Source organism: Atta colombica, unplaced genomic scaffold (genome assembly GCF_001594045.1).
Source record: "Atta colombica isolate Treedump-2 unplaced genomic scaffold, Acol1.0 scaffold55, whole genome shotgun sequence".
In the NCBI taxonomy this organism is placed as follows: Eukaryota; Metazoa; Arthropoda; class Insecta; order Hymenoptera; family Formicidae; genus Atta; species Atta colombica.
In genome coordinates, this window is record NW_017259545.1 from 1219523 (window position 1) to 1236971 (window position 17449).

General features: G+C 40.5%; 1 protein-coding gene across 3 annotated transcripts in view; it reads right to left on the minus strand.

Annotated features, from left to right (window-relative positions):
* The window catches only part of LOC108691963, a 94195-nt gene that overhangs the window by 11325 nt on the left and 65421 nt on the right, over positions 1 to 17449 (minus strand). The gene's annotated exons all lie outside the window — the stretch shown is intronic.

Here is a 17449-nt window from a genome sequence, read left to right on the forward strand (position 1 = left end):
AAAGAGAACGGAAGAGGTCAACGCCCGGGTCCGTGTGAAATTTACGCTCGCGCATAACTTAACTTAAGATCTACGGACGTAGATCTTGACCTCGATGGTCAGAAACACGTCAACATGGCGCGGATCGTTTTTGACACGAATAAATGTCGTGCGTCAGATGTAATCACTATGTCATTGAAATGCAACGATCTTCTTTCGCTGGATTTTCATAGCGACTTGCTGAATCAATCTTCGTTCGTGATGGTTCGAAGGATACACGTGTTGCTCGAAGGATACATGTGTCGCATGCCTAATTATCCTGGATAGGAATTCGATTAACCGCGCCATTTACTCGAATCTACCTATCGATATTGTATGAGAATCTCACATAACGTGGAGCTTGCGGTAACAAACTTTCGATGAAACGTGTACGTTTCATACTCTCATTCTGGAAGAGGCGTTATCGGGCGAAGATTAACGAGCGATCCCGTCGTCTCCACACACGTGCATTTTCTCTCTCACTCTCTCTCGTGTTCGGTAACGAGCGTGCCTCATAATTCTCCTTGCGGGATCGAAGGTCGCGCTCGTGTTGACGTGACCCGTCGGGGAGGTCGGTCGAGCATGATCGACTTCGTGGGAGATTAATTGCGAGGCGGTCGGCGAGAGGTAAGGCAAGAAAGGGAATAAGTATCAACGAACGTGTACACGCAAACCAGACGCATCGACCCAAAGGCACTCTTTAGATTGATTAACCTGAGATCCCAAATTTATCAATATACATTTTGAAGAATTCAATAAATTACTTCAGGAGTTATAAATTCCTCATCCTAAAATTCTGTAACTTTTCTCAAATTTTCAGACAAAATTTCATAATTTTTACTGACTTTCGATATATAATATTTTGAATTTTATTTGTATTTTCGTCCTAATTTGAAAACGGTTAAATATTTTATTGAGACACCAATTTAACATAATGATATAAATTACTATTAATGTTGCTGATAATGGTTGCATTCTTTTTTCTTTTTTAGCAGAGATCCATCGAAACGATGAGAAATCGATTATCATTGACAAAATGTGATTGAATGTCGATGTAAAAAATGTACGTTTTCCTTTCTCGAATTTTTGATTTTACGATGGAAGTGACGAGTGATAAAACACGATGCACATTAGGCCGCTGTAATGGCGGCAATAATTAGAATTTACGGCGAAGAATGTCGAGCGAACTGGTAATAAAATATCGTCAGCAGCTAGCTGCGCGAACCAGCGTTCGTTAATTAGACAAACCGACGGCGACAATTAATCGCGGTTGGTAAAGCGAGCTGGATAATCGACAAAGGTAGACATAATTTTAATTTCAAAACATAATTATAAATCGATCGCGTTACGCTTCGATAAAATAAGCGTGTAATAGTAGATGGAAAAATAATGCTTTTATTATGAAAATACATGCGACGAGCGAGGTGGCATTAAGCTGCAATGCAAGTTTTAATTTAAGCTTTAACTTGTGCCGCAACTTGAGATGCAACGCGAAGGAAAAAAATCGTGTATCGAAAGCAAATGTTGAAGTACTAAAAATCATAGCATATCTAATATCATTAAAAGAGAATTATATAGATAGTCTAGAATGTATTACAAAAACACCATTCGACGCGAGTAAACTTACAAAATATTTTTGCACTATTTAACTAGTATTAGTAATTAAAATATTTTCAATTAATATGCAGACATACTTTGTGCGACCTATGTCCTTCATTATGTTAAAAAATGCTACGCGCGACTTCATAGTTTAATTAAATAGTGTTATGATACATCATCCTTGACATCAATGTGATGAAGTTTCCGAATGTATTGCATTTTCATGACATTGTTTTCTAGGTTTGACCCAGACGCTGCATTGCGTATATCTACGACGTTGGGAATATGCATGTACATGCATATATATGCACGCGTATATAGCGCTGCATATAAAGTTACAATGATATCGCATAAAGCATCGATATTTCAATATCCGTTTTGCAAAATTTAAATTAAAACAGAACAAGTTCAATAGGTTAATCGAAATCATTTAATAGCTACTATAGCGTACTGCTGTCAAATTATAATTCAAGTACTGATTCTTCTAAGAAGTAATAGAACTTCTAACACATTTCAAAAATTGTCATAGAAAAATTGATGAAATTCTTTCACTCCTAATTTTATCTTTTCGAGCAGTATGAATCATTACTGCCTTTTATGTAATTTAAACACAGGAAATTAAAGAGAATTTTACCAGGCAGATATCGATATCACGGTGTCTCAGTCGAGAGACGAGACTAAAAAAGCCATATAAAAAGGAAATCGTGAAGCGACGTTAACGGAGAAGAATTGTAGCTATCTCTTTTCAAGCTCCCTTCTTTCATAATTAGCGACGTACGTCGGTATGCGAACGGTCTTTTGTCTCCGGAGCGAAAGAGAGCGGTTGAGAACGAGAAAATCACCCTTTCCTCTCTCGCATGAAAAAAAAAGTCCATAGGTAAAACGAAAAAATGAAGAGATAATGCCCGATAGCCCTCATCTCCCTCTCGAAGGAAGAGTAGTCTATCCCACCATTGAATTCTTCATCAACGGAATGCAGACGTCTTCGCACTACTCTGTGCGCCCAGTCCTCCCTATCTCTTTCTCCGGGCTATATATTCATTGTTCATCTCTATTCAGTCTATCCATCTTCTCTGCATCCTCTTCTTCTGCCATTCCCATCCCCAAAACCGGAATCAGATTCCTTTCCGCTCATATTGTTCACCCCCGATGCGCTCACGTCGCTCGATTTCCACCACATTTCGGTATCCGCTTAGTTCTCCAACGTCGCCCATCTCTTACTTGTCAATGTTGCAGGAACAAGGAAAGGGAAAAGTTAATGGGGAACAACTGGTAACGTAAGTATAACGTATGTCACGTTGCTGATCGTTAAAGACAAAGACAAAAAAGAAGTATCCATCATCGGTTCTTTTTTCATGATGCTGCAGCAGAGAATGTCATGCGACTTCCTCGGAGGAGGGATGGGTTTGTTCTCTTGCGAAAAGCGCTCTCATTTAACGGCGCGGTATCTCTCTCCTTCTTCTCGCCTCCTTTGTTCTCACGGACTCACAGTTGGCTTTCCTTCATCCCTTACTGCATAACCCACTCCTGCTCTCATTTGAATAAACCGCGAGATGTCGCGTCCGGACAGAATCCGCGTTCATGCACTTCGTCGCCGAAACTTCCGTCCGCAAGTTTCTCCCGTTTCTCACACGAGCCAACTTATCTCTTCCATCCCTCCTTTCCCGTCGCTATCCTCTATGACACTCTATCAAGCTAATCGTCGTTCTCCACCTCCTCATCGCTTGGATATACATCTTCACGAAGGAGCGATCGTCGTCGATGACAGACGAGAGATATCCTCTTCGAGTCGAGGGACTTCTCGCCCGCTCGTTACGGATGAGGGTGTGCGAAAACATGCCTGGTCGCAGACCGGGGAATGAGAATGGCGAAAAGGGGATGCGCGGAATGGAGAGAGGAAAACGACATTTACTACCGCCCGCTCTGCCACGAGTATCACTACGGGGTGGGTTGACTCCGTGTGTCGGTGCCACGAGGATTCCGTCGGGCTCGAAAGAGGAGGAAGAGGAGGTTGCGAGAGAGAGAGAGAGAGAGAGAGAGAGAGAGAGAGAGAGAGAGGAAGAGTGAGAGCAGAGTGGGGCTACTGGGAGGAGGGGGTGTTAAGCGGCTTACAGTCTGTTACCATGGTAACGCCACACCACTAAGACAGGAAGAGAGCCTGATTCCGGCCCGTTACGGTCCCTGCCTCCCCCCCCTCTCTTTCTCTCAGTACACCCCATCAACGGCGCTCTCTCATATCCCCGCGAAAGAGCAAAGGGAGGAGAACGACGACGAGAGAGCTAGAGACCCGTAGAAGGGGAAGACGAGCGGCGCGTGGACGGGGATGGTGGCGACCGGATTACGCCACTAACTCTGTTTTTACACCGAAGTGTTTTCACCGAGCGCTTCCGATATACAGGGTCGTCGCGTAAATCGCACCTGCCTTCCCTCCTTCCTTTCTCTTAAATCTTCCAAGTCGCGAAGGATCTTCTTCTAGAAAGTTGACCCGCTGCCATTCTCCTTAGCGCTTCTTAGTTCTCGAAGTAAGATATCCGTGGGAGTGAAGATAAAACGGTCGAGGTAAGCTGCGACGCGAATAAAAATGAGAATAATAATAATAATGAAAAGTAAATTAATGAATATGTATAATTTTAATATTAATACAAAACGTGAAATATTCAAAGTATATCAATCCGAATCAGATGTATGAGCGCAAACAAGGACGACTTACTTAAATAAATATGAGTGAATACTAACACATATTCTACAATAAGTCATTACTAAAACTTTAAGTCTTTAAGTTGTAAGAAATTAATCAGCCACAATCGAATGTGAAAAAAATAATCGACTGTGACTGGTCAATTTGAACGGCTTATTGTAGAAAGTCTATAAGGATAAGAACATGGATCTTTGCATGACGCGTAAAGCATAAGAAAATCAGCTAACCAGATTTTTTTTTCATAGAAAGAATAAAAGTGAAGACTTGATTGTTCATTTTCTTATGTATTATGCAAGACTCTGTCTGGGCTCCCGCCCTAACGAAAAGCTGTTCATTCGTGTTTATTAGCACTCGTTCGCATGGTCCGTATTCAGCTTTACGTGTGGCGGCGCGCAGACGAGAGAATATCGCTTCATCTCGCGTGTCGCTCGCGACACCTCGCCGCGCCGGTCGCGATGAAGTTATTGCGATTCGCGTTTACCGAGTTATTACGCACGCCAGATCCTGGATTATAAAGGGGCGGCTGGGTGTAGCCGGGGCTCGCGCGATAAGACTCGGCGAGGCTCGAATGTCATGTTTGTCGGAAAGTTCACCGCAAGTGCTTAGAAACACGAAGTCTCCGGATCACGCGTACAAGTGATGTTAACGAGCTGACGACGAAGTCGCGACGTTGCGTTAGGTAGTCGATTCTCGCCGAGGAGAATAAAACGTCTCTCCTGTTGAAAGCGAATCGCTTTTAACGCGTTACAATCGTAGTCGCGAAATAACATTCATTTTTCTATCGCGGTACGCAAATGCCATGAAATTTTGTTCAAACACGGCGGACGAAAATATACAAAATATGCCGGGGTCACACGCTGTGTGGATAAAATATGTCGCGGTTAAAATATTTGAACAGATCAAAGGAAATCCTGTGCGTGTGCCACATTATTCCGAAGAAAAGGTATGCCACAATTTAATATTATCGATAAAGTAAACATCATTTCATTCGTATGACAGATATTAATCGACGATGCCGAACAAAGAGATAATTGTCGCATCGTTGAAAAGAGCGGGAGCGAAACGATCATCATTTTATATCGTTTATAGAGTCACCGGTCACGATAATAAAAGGTTCATTACGAGCAGAGGCACGGAAGCAAAGCAGCATAGTCGATCTATCATGGAGGATACGGTGTTTATAAACTACGCAACGACGCGAATTAAACGTTCGACAACCGCCGCAAAATGTATTATCAATAATATACTGATTTTACACTGAAAAAAAAAAATGATATATTAATAGTATTATTTTAATTGAAAATAATTTTGTCAATTCAATAAGAGTATTAACAAAACAAATACGTCATGCTCTTGATTTAATAAAATTTTGTTTGTTTCATTAATACTGTTATTGAATCAATAAGATTATTTTCAACTAAAATAATGCTGTTGATGCATTATTTTTTTCAGTACGTGGAATATCATTAAATATTTAAAGTAAAGTATTAGATAGTAATAAATATATTAATTTTAAGTGTTTACCTTAATTTTTAACCTATTAAAATTCTACATTAAACCAATTTTTAAACATAAAGCATAAAATGATCATGTAAAACCTTTTTTTTTTTCATTAAATTGAGTTCCAATAATATTTTAACTAATAACTTTTTAAATCTTTTTATATAAATTTTCAGCAAATTTTATTAAAATCAGCGCGAGTTTGCTTATCACATTTAAATATATTGCTAATTATAGTAACTTTTAATTAATAAGCCGCGTTCGTATTTCCTAGTTACTCTGTGTTTAATTATGTTAAAAGCGTAAAATGAAGTCGCGACGGAAAATATACATAGACCTGGCATTCGTGAATATAAAGAGTCGGAGAGATAGATAGACAACAGGTGGATAGCGATTTCTGTAAGGTTGACAGGACCATCGACGCGAATGGCAGACACGAAATATAACGGGAGACGCCAGGGCAGGGGAATACGTCGTAGTCGTTACCATCTGCGAAGCAAAATCCCGACCATCCTACAGGCTCTCGTCTCTTTTTCTTTTTCTCTCTTTCTCTCTCTCCCTCACTCTGTACCTCTCCCTGTTGGTTCGCACGAGGGGACGAATGTTCGATCGATTTTCGCGTCGCGATAAACGGGGTATCGTTCCGACGCCGGGAGCATAAATCCCCGCCGAGAGTCGGGACGCCGCGACGCCGGGCGTCGCGTGAGAGAGCGGTTTCGTCGCGAAAATGCTGGACCGCGAGAAAAGCGCGTGTATGTACCTGATGTCTCGCGCGGCATGAATTATTTAAAGCGCTGTGTACCTGATGCGACTTGTCGTTTATTCATGGCCGCCTTCGCGCATTCAATAAATTCCAATCGCCACGCGACGGCATAATTCGCAACGAATTTAATGAATTCCAAATAGTTTTCAACGATTCAAATATATGGTTCAATTATTCCCGCCCACGAGGTTCGGGAAATCCTTTTTCGCTATTAATACGACGACTTTTGTGTAACAACGTTCTTTTACGCAAAGAAAAACTTTTATGTAGGTGGAGTGTTCGAGATACCTCAAACAAATTGTATCTTTATAATTATATTTTTTATATAGAGTTAAATATAGAGTTAATAAATATAGAATTCAATTTATATTATTTACATCCTTGTGAGATGAAAAAATATAGAAATAATGAACTTTAAAACTTCTGGGCAATAAATCATTTTTATTTTCCTTTTCTAGAACAAGGTTTTTGAGATAATTATGTGTGAGATATTATGATCAATCTACTTACTTAAAAGTTATCCTCGGCCGGATTTTTTTAGTGGATAATTTTTTACTGGAATTTTTATTACGATGAATGTTCACATTCGTTCGCGCTTTAACTTTGTTATCGAAAACTCGGTGGAAAGAGAGACTTCAATCTTAGCTGGAAAGATATCTGGTATATCGTAAAATCCACGAAATCGATCTTCTTAATATTTTGCAGCTCACTGGCCGATATTTGGCGAACAATGTGACTATTTCGCGCGAGCCACCATTGTAACCCGATACCTTGAGTACTTTGCGTAAAACATCCAATGGTATATGCTGAGTACTCTACCGCTGCATTGCTATCATCACGCGGGCGTTGCGTCTTATGCATGAGACTTTTATGCATAAGACATGACTCAAACCGAGTAAGAGGAGATGTTCGTCGCCGACGTCCAACTCCCCAGGGTACTTCCGGTATGCGCAGTAAAACATTGACGGAGATCGTGCTCGGGGTCGGAATTGCTCACTGAGATTCAGTAGCAAGCGACGCGTGAAAGGGGATGCCTGAGAAGGATCGAAAGGGAAGGAAACAACAAAGATGTGAGAGAGAAGAAAAGATGTCGTTGTCCGACACCAGGAAAACTATGATATATAAGTATGTGACTTATAAAGTTTCAGTGGGAAACATAGATACGCGATAATCTTCACGACTGATTGAAAAATGTATAATAAATTATATTATTGCAATTAAATTATTTTAATTTCGTGCTTAAACCTACTTTCTAAAATCTTTGGAGTGGGATCTAATTCTAAAGAATAAAATCTCATTTAAAAATCGACAATTGACATTCTTTTTTTAATACTGACTCAACTGTCACTCCATAGAAGAATTAGATTCCACTCCAAAGATTTTAGAGAGTCGTGCTACGAACATCCCCTAAAGAAATTTGACTCGTATCGGAAACGAGCACCTGCTCTCTCTCATCTCTCGCCTCTTGAACAATTTGTCTGCCGACCGTGTTCGTCACCTCGGAAACTGTCGAAATAAATTTTCACGGTCCTCATGCATGTCATCGCACTTTCTGTACAGAGAGAGTGTCGTCCATGAAATCTTAACGCGGGTCGTGGCGGCTGGTCTAGCTTTCAGGATAAAAATAACACGGTCGATAATAGCCGGCTGCGGCGAAATCGCGTGCCGCCGAGGCGAAAGTTAACATTATTTTTAACGGCAAATCGTCGGCGATTTACTCTGTGACGTGCACTCAGTTGGCCGGCTGCTATACGAGCCCTCACCCCTTTCCTTGGGGTATAAAAGTCACTCTGTATACTTAGTTCCTGTTGGCACACGTGTACACGTTATGAAATGTTAATCACGTACGTTCGCTTTTTATTGGTCTGTAAGATGAGGTAATTGCCGAGGGTTGTACAAGGAAAACAGTATCGAAGAAATCGATACGTAATATAATACAATTCTGAGGAATTATACTAGCTTTGAAATGCAATTAAGATAAGGACTCGAAAAAAGAAATGAAAATACCGTTCGATAAAATCCGCTTAATTTTATCTTGCAGAATATTTAAAGACACACACACACACACACACACACACACACACACACACACACAATAAACATGAAATAATAATTAACTGTGACTAGAGCTTGACTTCACTCTATTATTCATTGTAAGAATAAAATAAAAATTGCTAAATTAAAATTCTTCAAGAGTTTCAAAGAAAATTGAGAAGAATAGGTTTGGCGCAACCTTATATCAACCATAATTACAAGACAAAATTAAGATAAGTTTCAGGAGAAATTCGACACGAGGGGTGGCGGCACCGGCAATCTTTTTCGAGGCGCACATCTGCGCCGTGAATACAGGGTGGCTGGAAAACATGGCGGCGGGCATGCAAGGGTGAAGAGCAAGAAGGCCTCCTCTGTGGCCGGGGAGTGTCGCGAGCGCGACCAACCCCTCGATATTAAAGCGCTGAAAAAAAGAGTCGAGGGAAAGAGCTGCCTCTGCCTGGCAAAGTTTTCCCTTTAACCACCCCTGTCGTCGAGCGTCGCGATGCGATACGATGCGCGTCGACCAACGAGACACCGGGGTTGTCGTTGATGATATTAAATTTCCGGCGACGATGCTACCAGTTTACGAACAGAACCGGAAGGGTATCGACCCTACGCAACGTATACACACACGGTGACCGATATTGGTTTGCGAAAAAAATGTATCATTGGTATCCATGATGTTGCTTTTAGAAAAACAAGCAGTATCGCACGTAATAACATTAGTACATCGTTTTCATTCTTATTTTATATATATGTATATTATATTATATAAAATTATTATGATTTATTAGGAAGATTTTTTTATTTTAACTTTTTCTGAACGAAAGAAATAATTTAGTAAAATTAATTTATTAGAAAAATATTTCTTTTTTCATCTCTTTTCTCAAGTACTTTTTTTTTAACGAAAGAAATAATTCAAATATAAAATTATAATTTAATTCATATAACGGATATGTTAATCTCCATACACACATAAAACTATTATTAAGATCTTTGATAAAAAAATCGTGATATGAGATACATGTAATTATGTAAAAAGTAATTTAATTGAGTAAAGATAATAAACTAACTAATAATAATTCAATTATAAAAATATAGAAAAAATAAATCTTCTAGTTTTTTTATTTGATTCATCCGGTCAATTACACGTGGCGATAACTGATACACACTTTCGTGGAAGAAGCGGGACATCGAGCGCAAGTTGCTGCAAAAGGGCCGGCGAAATCCCCGATAATTCGATGAGGCTCCAGGTCGAGTGTCTCACGTGATTCCGTAACTCGGCGGTTGTCGTGTCGACGTTCGATAACCAGTCGAGAACACCCTTGGGGGAGAGAATCGCGGATGTAGAGAGGGGCGTTCTGGTCGATGCTTGCAGTTCTCCCTCTCGCGTGCCTTACGGTAGCGACCGCGGATGGCAGAGAAAAAAAAAAAAGAGAAAATTTGTTTTGTTCTTGGCATATTCCCCAAAGAACACGAGGGTTATTTAATAGATGTAAAAATGAATACCGTTAGCAAACAAAAACTGAAACATAAAGTTAACATAAAAATATATGTTGACAAATAAAATTGATTTAATATTATCACGAGTGTTTGATTGCAAGTAGTCATATATTCTTATTATTTGTTACAAGTGAATTGTAAAAAATTAAAATCAAAAATTTTAAAAATATTAAAAAAAATAAAATAAAAATAGAAAGCAAAAAAAATATAAAAATTGGTTCACTAGTGTGAAAAAGTATGAAAGGTGAAGGACCAGTAGAGAACGATGTAACATAGTAGTGGCCGCCCTTCGTGTCAGATCGTGTGGTTGACCTTTTCCTATTTAATCTCCTGACTCCTCGCGTAACCCTCTATCCCTCTCGGTTTCTCTCTCCTTCTCATGTATGAAGCACCCTCAGTCGCACGGAAGTCGAGGTCTCGCGTGAAAAATCGATGCCGGAAGAACCGGGGCGGTGGATTAGCCGAAGGGAGAAGGACCGGCTCGGCAGCGTCTAACAGAAAACGACGAAAGGGCCGGAAGACAAATTGCGGTTCGCGAGGAAAGCGGATTATATGTGCCGGCGATTTGTATTCGCGGACCGTTTCCAATCGATTTGCGGCCGAATGAGATACAGACGGGAGAAGCCCGGAGGGTGATCCTTTTTAGTGAGACTGTGATTGTACGCCGCATCTTCATCCACACCTTTTTAACCTGCGATTGTTAATCTCGCGACGATTAAATCGTGATTTAAAATTCCGCCGAAGCGAGTAGCGAATAGCGATAGTGCATTCTATTTGCATCCACTTGCATTTATTTCGAGAGGAATTGATTTATCAATGCCTTTTAACCTCCGCCGGCAACTAGGATCCTTAAAGGCATCGATACTTTGACTGTGAATTTTAATAGATAAGTGTATAACAAATAAATAAATACAACTCGATTTTTATACATCTCTGATTAATATAATAATCAATCTTTTATACAATAATTTTTTTCCAAATATTGTCTCCTTTATTTCTCAAAATATCATTTATAAAATTTGAAATATTGCACTATTTTTTTCTGAAAGTTTCATATGTGTAGAGTTCCATATGTGTATAGCCATAAATTTTTATTTAAAAAATTTACAAAGTTATGATTTTTTAAATAAAAAGCTCATACTTTCGCGATTTTTTAAAAATATATTAAAATTAAAATCTTTATAAAACCGCTGTGTTTTTACGTTCTATAATATTTAAAGTACGTTCAGTAATTTAGTTTTACTTCAAAGAACGAAAATTGTGAATACGGGAACCGATTAAATGCGCTCTGTGATTATTTTAACTGATGTGACCATTATACTTTCAAGAGGTGTGACCACAAAGGGTTAAGCGCCGTGGTATCGAATTATAATTTTCCAAAATCATAAGAGTTTTCCCATCGGATTTTTCTCCTGCATTCGTTTACTTTGATGACAACGCAATCTTTCCTGTTTGCAATCCGCTTTCGTTTCTCGATGACGCTTTGTACGCGTACGAGAACAATCGACCGTTAGAACTCAACCCACCCACTCTCGCTCGTCCATATTTTTCGTTGCGTAACAAGCGTGTGCAAACTGCAGCCTTGACAAAGGCCACCATGGTTGGACGAACATCTGTCCTACGTGCGGTACGAATGGCAGTCGATTCATCGGTTCGGATAGTATCAAGGTCGGAAAGCATCTCGGCGTTAAATTGCTCGCACCACATAACATGGCGCTCCCGTTATCGAGAGCCGCATCAATTAACGTCAGGAACACAATACCGCGGCAAACGATAGAAAGCTTCGACTGATTAGCGTTAAACCTCTAATGCGCATTGAAAGGCGGAACGATTACTACATCAAATATTTATCTGCCATTTTATATACGCGGAACGTACGATAATTAAAACGCACCGTGAAATAATACACTTCTTATAAATTGAATGATTAACAGCGCAATGGATTGGACGTTATTATAAATACATGTTTATATAACATGAAATTCAACGTTTCTTGTTTCGCGTTTGATATCGTTGTTGATGAATTCTATTTTCAAGAAACTTCTTGGAAAGTTCGTTGGTGTTATCACGAAAAGTTCGTTCTTCAATGTTCGCGAAACGCACGAAACGCTGCAAACGTGAAATTTTTGCACGAATAACCACTAGGCAAGGGCGGCGGCGTCGAAACTCGAGGCCGCCCTTACGGGTCCCTTGACATTTTGCCAAGCACCCCCATTGAATCACCATATAAACGACTCCAGAGCCCGCCAAGCTCCAACCCCTGATCCGCCCTAACCCCAAATATACGTTTCATTTTAGTCCCGTAATCATGGGCGTAGAATTTCACTACGTTTGTACACTTTCCTCGTGTGATTCAAATCTAACCACCGAAAACTTACAATTATATAAATCCCGAACGTGCTGGTGCACGTCGATAATAAACCGTCATACTGTGTCAAATTAATGGGTTTGAAGAATCAGCGAGCTAGATCTATAATTTTTACATTCAAATACTTTATATTCAAAATAGACCCTCTTTATAAATGATAGCCTATCGAATTCTCGCTTTGAACCCTTCAGTTGACGTTCCTACTATATAAACATTAGCTTTTTACATTAAACATATAATGTAATTGTGTGCATGTCACATTTCATAACATTCTCTTTATGGAATTACATATTTCATCTCTCTCCATGTGTGCTTGATGATAACATAAAAAAATGTGGATTTTAAAATTACAAAAAAAAAATCGAGAACACGAGTTCGGGATGTCGACGCCAATGTGATACGATCTCTTTGCTACTCCCGTTACTCCCGGGAGTATCTGTGGGATTTCGCGTCGACGTCGTTCGTTCGTTCGTAAGGTGCTTTGGAATTTCCATATTAATTCGTTAGATCGTGAAACGTGACGCGAATCCGCGATTTAATAACGTTTTGCTCGCTGGCACCGGTGGGATCGCGACGACCCCCATGGTCCGTTCCCCGTTCGCTATGGCAAGGGTGAAGAGAGAACGAAAAGTGGATGAAAACGTGGTAGCGACTAAAGGGCTATTTAGATGGAATGACTTCCTAGCGTTATCGCGTACAGAGCCCTGTTTGTATTATTTGATTTTTTTATACAATAGGATATCTTTTTTTTTTTAGAAATATTTTTCTATTTATTTCAACAGTTGATAAAAAGAGAATTTGGTGAAAGAAGTAATGAGAGATCATTCCAAAAAAATTTGTCCATTAAAAACCATATTTTGCAGAAATGATTTAAAATCGGCAAAAAGATTTGCACTAATTAGAATGATCGCCAACAGGATGATCGTCGAAATAGCCGGTCAAACGCGGCATCGTGTCGCGCACCATAGTATCCCACCTCGACAACAACCACGAGCAGTACCGCACCCTGCCCGCCGTTCGTTGCCAAATAAATTCCCCGGGGTAAATAGTAAAATGAAATCTGCACCGCCACTCGGTCGCCGTGAAAACACGGTCCCTCATTAATTCCGACCGCCGCTATAAAACCCCGGAACAGCGGAACACACCGAGCGAGCCATCCCTTTCCCCGCGGTCTCTCACCCCCTACAGTCACTACTACATCCCCTCTCGTTGCCGCCGATTCCATCCTTCTCGCTTACTCGCCATCCTACGTGTTTCGGTACGAGCCGTGTGCTAAACTCTCCCCGTACCTCACTTCCGCCACCCACCCTTTGTCCCGTCACAGAGAAAGAAAGAGAGAGGGAGAAATCAACCTCTCCCTTCCCGCTTTGTACATGAGCCGCGCACACACCACTCTCTGGCCGCGTATAAAAGCCGCGTATTCAATTACCCGGCATCGACCGGTCGAATAACGAATGCGCACGCCATGGAAAATATTCCCCGTCGTCTGCCTTTGCACGCACGTACAACATGAACCGCGAACGTGCGCGCGAATATACGCGCCGGACGTTTACCTCTTTAATACGTAGCGAAATAGTTAAGGATATGCTGGGAAACGATACTTTGGCATACGATCGATACGTTTTCCGATATTCAAGTATTTTAGGCATTCGTACATTATATTTTTGATGGTAATAAAATATGAATACTGCGCTCTCCTATTTTTAGTATTAATGTCTCAGAGATATTGATTCTTAGTCTTCAATATCAAGTGTTTCTTTTCTTTTAAGCTTTTTCCAATCGGAATTCTTATTTCTGTACTTGATTTTGTTCTCGTTTATCTTTCACGAATTTCTTATGTACGAAGAAAATTATTGCAGAATGCATATTATTGCACTATGCATAGAATGAAAATATTGTAAATCTAAAAATCAGTAATGTTTACGAATCAACACAGCAATCAACACATTCGCTTCGTATGTACGTCTTGTACATTTTTTATGACCGGTCATACCTATACGAGTATCTCCTCTCCAATCGGTGCGCAGTTCAATGGTGCAAAGGAAATAAGCTTCGGATTAGGGGATGATTTGTATCGGGGCGCGCTAATTGTCGACGCCCGGTATCGGCAAATGGTTCTCGAGCACCCTTTCTATCGACTTCGTCTCGTACCCCTTCTTTCTCCTTCCCCCATTGGTGCCCGCCCTTCTGGCAGGAGGTCTCACGTTGTTTCCATGCTCGTGACTCGGGAGAGAGTAATTCACGTTCGTGTGCGCGCACCCCTCCCTGATCGGCGGCACCAAACGTGTACAACGGGGGTGAGAAAATCGCTAAAAGGGTTGGTCCCTATGCTCGCCGTGTACGTGGCGTCCCGAGGGACCATGCTGTGTACCTGTTGGAGCTTTCGACGTACTGCTGCTATTGAGATATCCGAGATTTCCTCCTCGAGATACGTCCCCATGGATCAAACATACTCGATGTCGCGAAATGTAGAAAAGAACAGCGATAGAATGTTGTAGATAATGTGTACAAGGTGTACTCTAAGTTTTATATACAAGTGACTGGCTCTTTAATTAATATAATTTAAAATACAATACTATTAATATTATGAAGACTGGATTCTAGATTTGATTTAAAAAAAAAAAACAATTTTGTTAAAGTATCTAAAAATTTAAGTAAATATTATAATAATATCTTAAAATAATGTTATTGGACCATCAAAATAATATAGGAAATTCAAGCACGAGGAACAATACTGCGAATAATTTTGAGTACTCTAGCAACCTACAAAATTATTATAATAGTTCAACAAATTCTATTTCTAGATTTGTATCTAGCTAAATTTTTATATTCTTTAGCAAACCATATTCTTCTAGACTTCAAACAAGTTTATAAAGAGCAGCATTAAACTGTTTTTGAGAAAAGAAATGTGAATTTTTCTTCGATATCGTGAGGTTCCCTCAAGATTATGCGAATCGCACTCGTCGATTACGGGATTACGAGAAAGAAAATAAACGCTGGAGAGCATTAACGGGACGATAAAAGTTTATGCACGGCGCACTTTACCGGCCTCGTAATTAACGCCGCCTAGTCGGAAGGCAGGTCGCGGAGAGAAGACATTCCCGGGCATTCCTCGTGCCGTGAAATGGGGTGGCGCGGGAGCCCGGGGGCACCCTTTCATCCTTGAACACAATAATAACACGCCACGAAAATAATTACAGATCACCTAACGACGCCGTGATTGCAACCGGCCGAGGCGCGCACGCTCGTGAAACAATGTATACCCACGCGGCGCCTAACAGCTCGCAATCTTCTTCCCACCTCGCGTTATTCGTTTAAATTTACCGTCGCGACTCTTTACGAGAAGTTTATACTTTGGCGAGAAAAACCGTTATGCTGACAAATTACGGTTCGCTGAAACGCAACCTTGAAACAAAGTCGCACATTCGCACTGGAAATTTTGTAATAAAACTTAAATTCATAAAGTTAAATTATATCCAATTTGAGTTATTTTTCATCATTTTATAGATCGCCTCTATACTTCGTTAATTTAACTAAAATAGAATTAAAAAATATAACTCAAGAAAATGTATTAAATTTGACTTAAATTTAGTCTACTTTTTACCAAGTCATAGTTAATAGACGTTAATTGATATTGATTTACATTTTGACACGTGGAAGTTGAAGCTGATAAAATATCAACTCAATATTGGTATTATTTAATTCAATGATATTATTTAATTCAAAGGATTAGGTTATTATTGATATAATATTATAATAGTGAAGACACAATATAATTCCGTATGATAATCCTTTAGAGCGCTAATAAAAATTGCGCGAATCGTCGATTAACATTCAAAAATTTTCAAAATTTTCCGAAATGCGAATTAATTTCGGAAATTCATAACATAGCGATTTTAAAGAAATCGCAGATCGCGAGAGTTCAGCTTTTACGCGACAGTACGTTCTTTTACATTCGTTCGATTGAGAGTGCAACCGGTCGCCGGTTAACCGAGCGCGAAAGGGATGAGCGAGAAACAAAACAATATACTGCCGATACTGCGGCGACGTTACGTACATAGTTGATTTGCGGATCGGCCGTTTTTCCGATTTTCCTGCCATTCCCCGCGGGCGCAGTGCAGCGTTTTGATTTCAATCACATTCGGCTCGCAAACACAGATCGGCTTTCTCTCTCCCTCTCTCCTTCCCGTCCGGACGGGACAAAAAGCCGCGGTCGGCGGGGGTGGCGGTGGTGGAGTAGTCGGAAAGGAAAACGGATGGAAAGCGACGAGAGGAACGGGGACGGGAAGGCCGAGTTTAATTTTTCGCGTTCTCGCTTCTCCGTTTCCGCGCGAATTTTCATTCCATTTCGCGCGACCACCCAGACCCCGTTATTTCATTTCGCCACGCTCTTTGCGGAAAATAGTTGAGGCTACCTTATACTAACGGCGCGCAACTTCCTTCCCTTTCTCTTGTTCCCACTCCCCCCCCCCGCCCCTTCTTCCTCAGCTCTCGCGGCTTCGCTTTGTAATTTTTTATTTCCTCAGACGCGATGCGGATAAAGAGTAAAGCGCGCTTTCCAAGCTGCGGTCGCGAGCCCGTTTTTTCTACGACATTAACGCGACAATAATTATGCTAGCTTTTTAACATCGTGATTCAATATCTCACGACGAAAACCATTTCATTCAAACGTTATTTCGCGAGGTAGAAACAGAAGGGTAACGTCATAGTCCGTAGACACAGCTCCTCCCAACAAAACGACTGATCATGCTCGCTTCAAAGAACATACCCATAACGATCGTTCCAAAATTCGTTCATTATCATTCGCACTTGACACAAGTGGTCACGTGGCAATAATAGGACCGGTTCGATATGGCTCTCGAATATATTACAAAAGAATCTATCTCCCACAATATCCCATCGAAACGCTCTCTCTCTCTCTCTCTCTCTCTCTCTCTCTCTCTCTCTCTCTCTCTCTCTCTCTCTC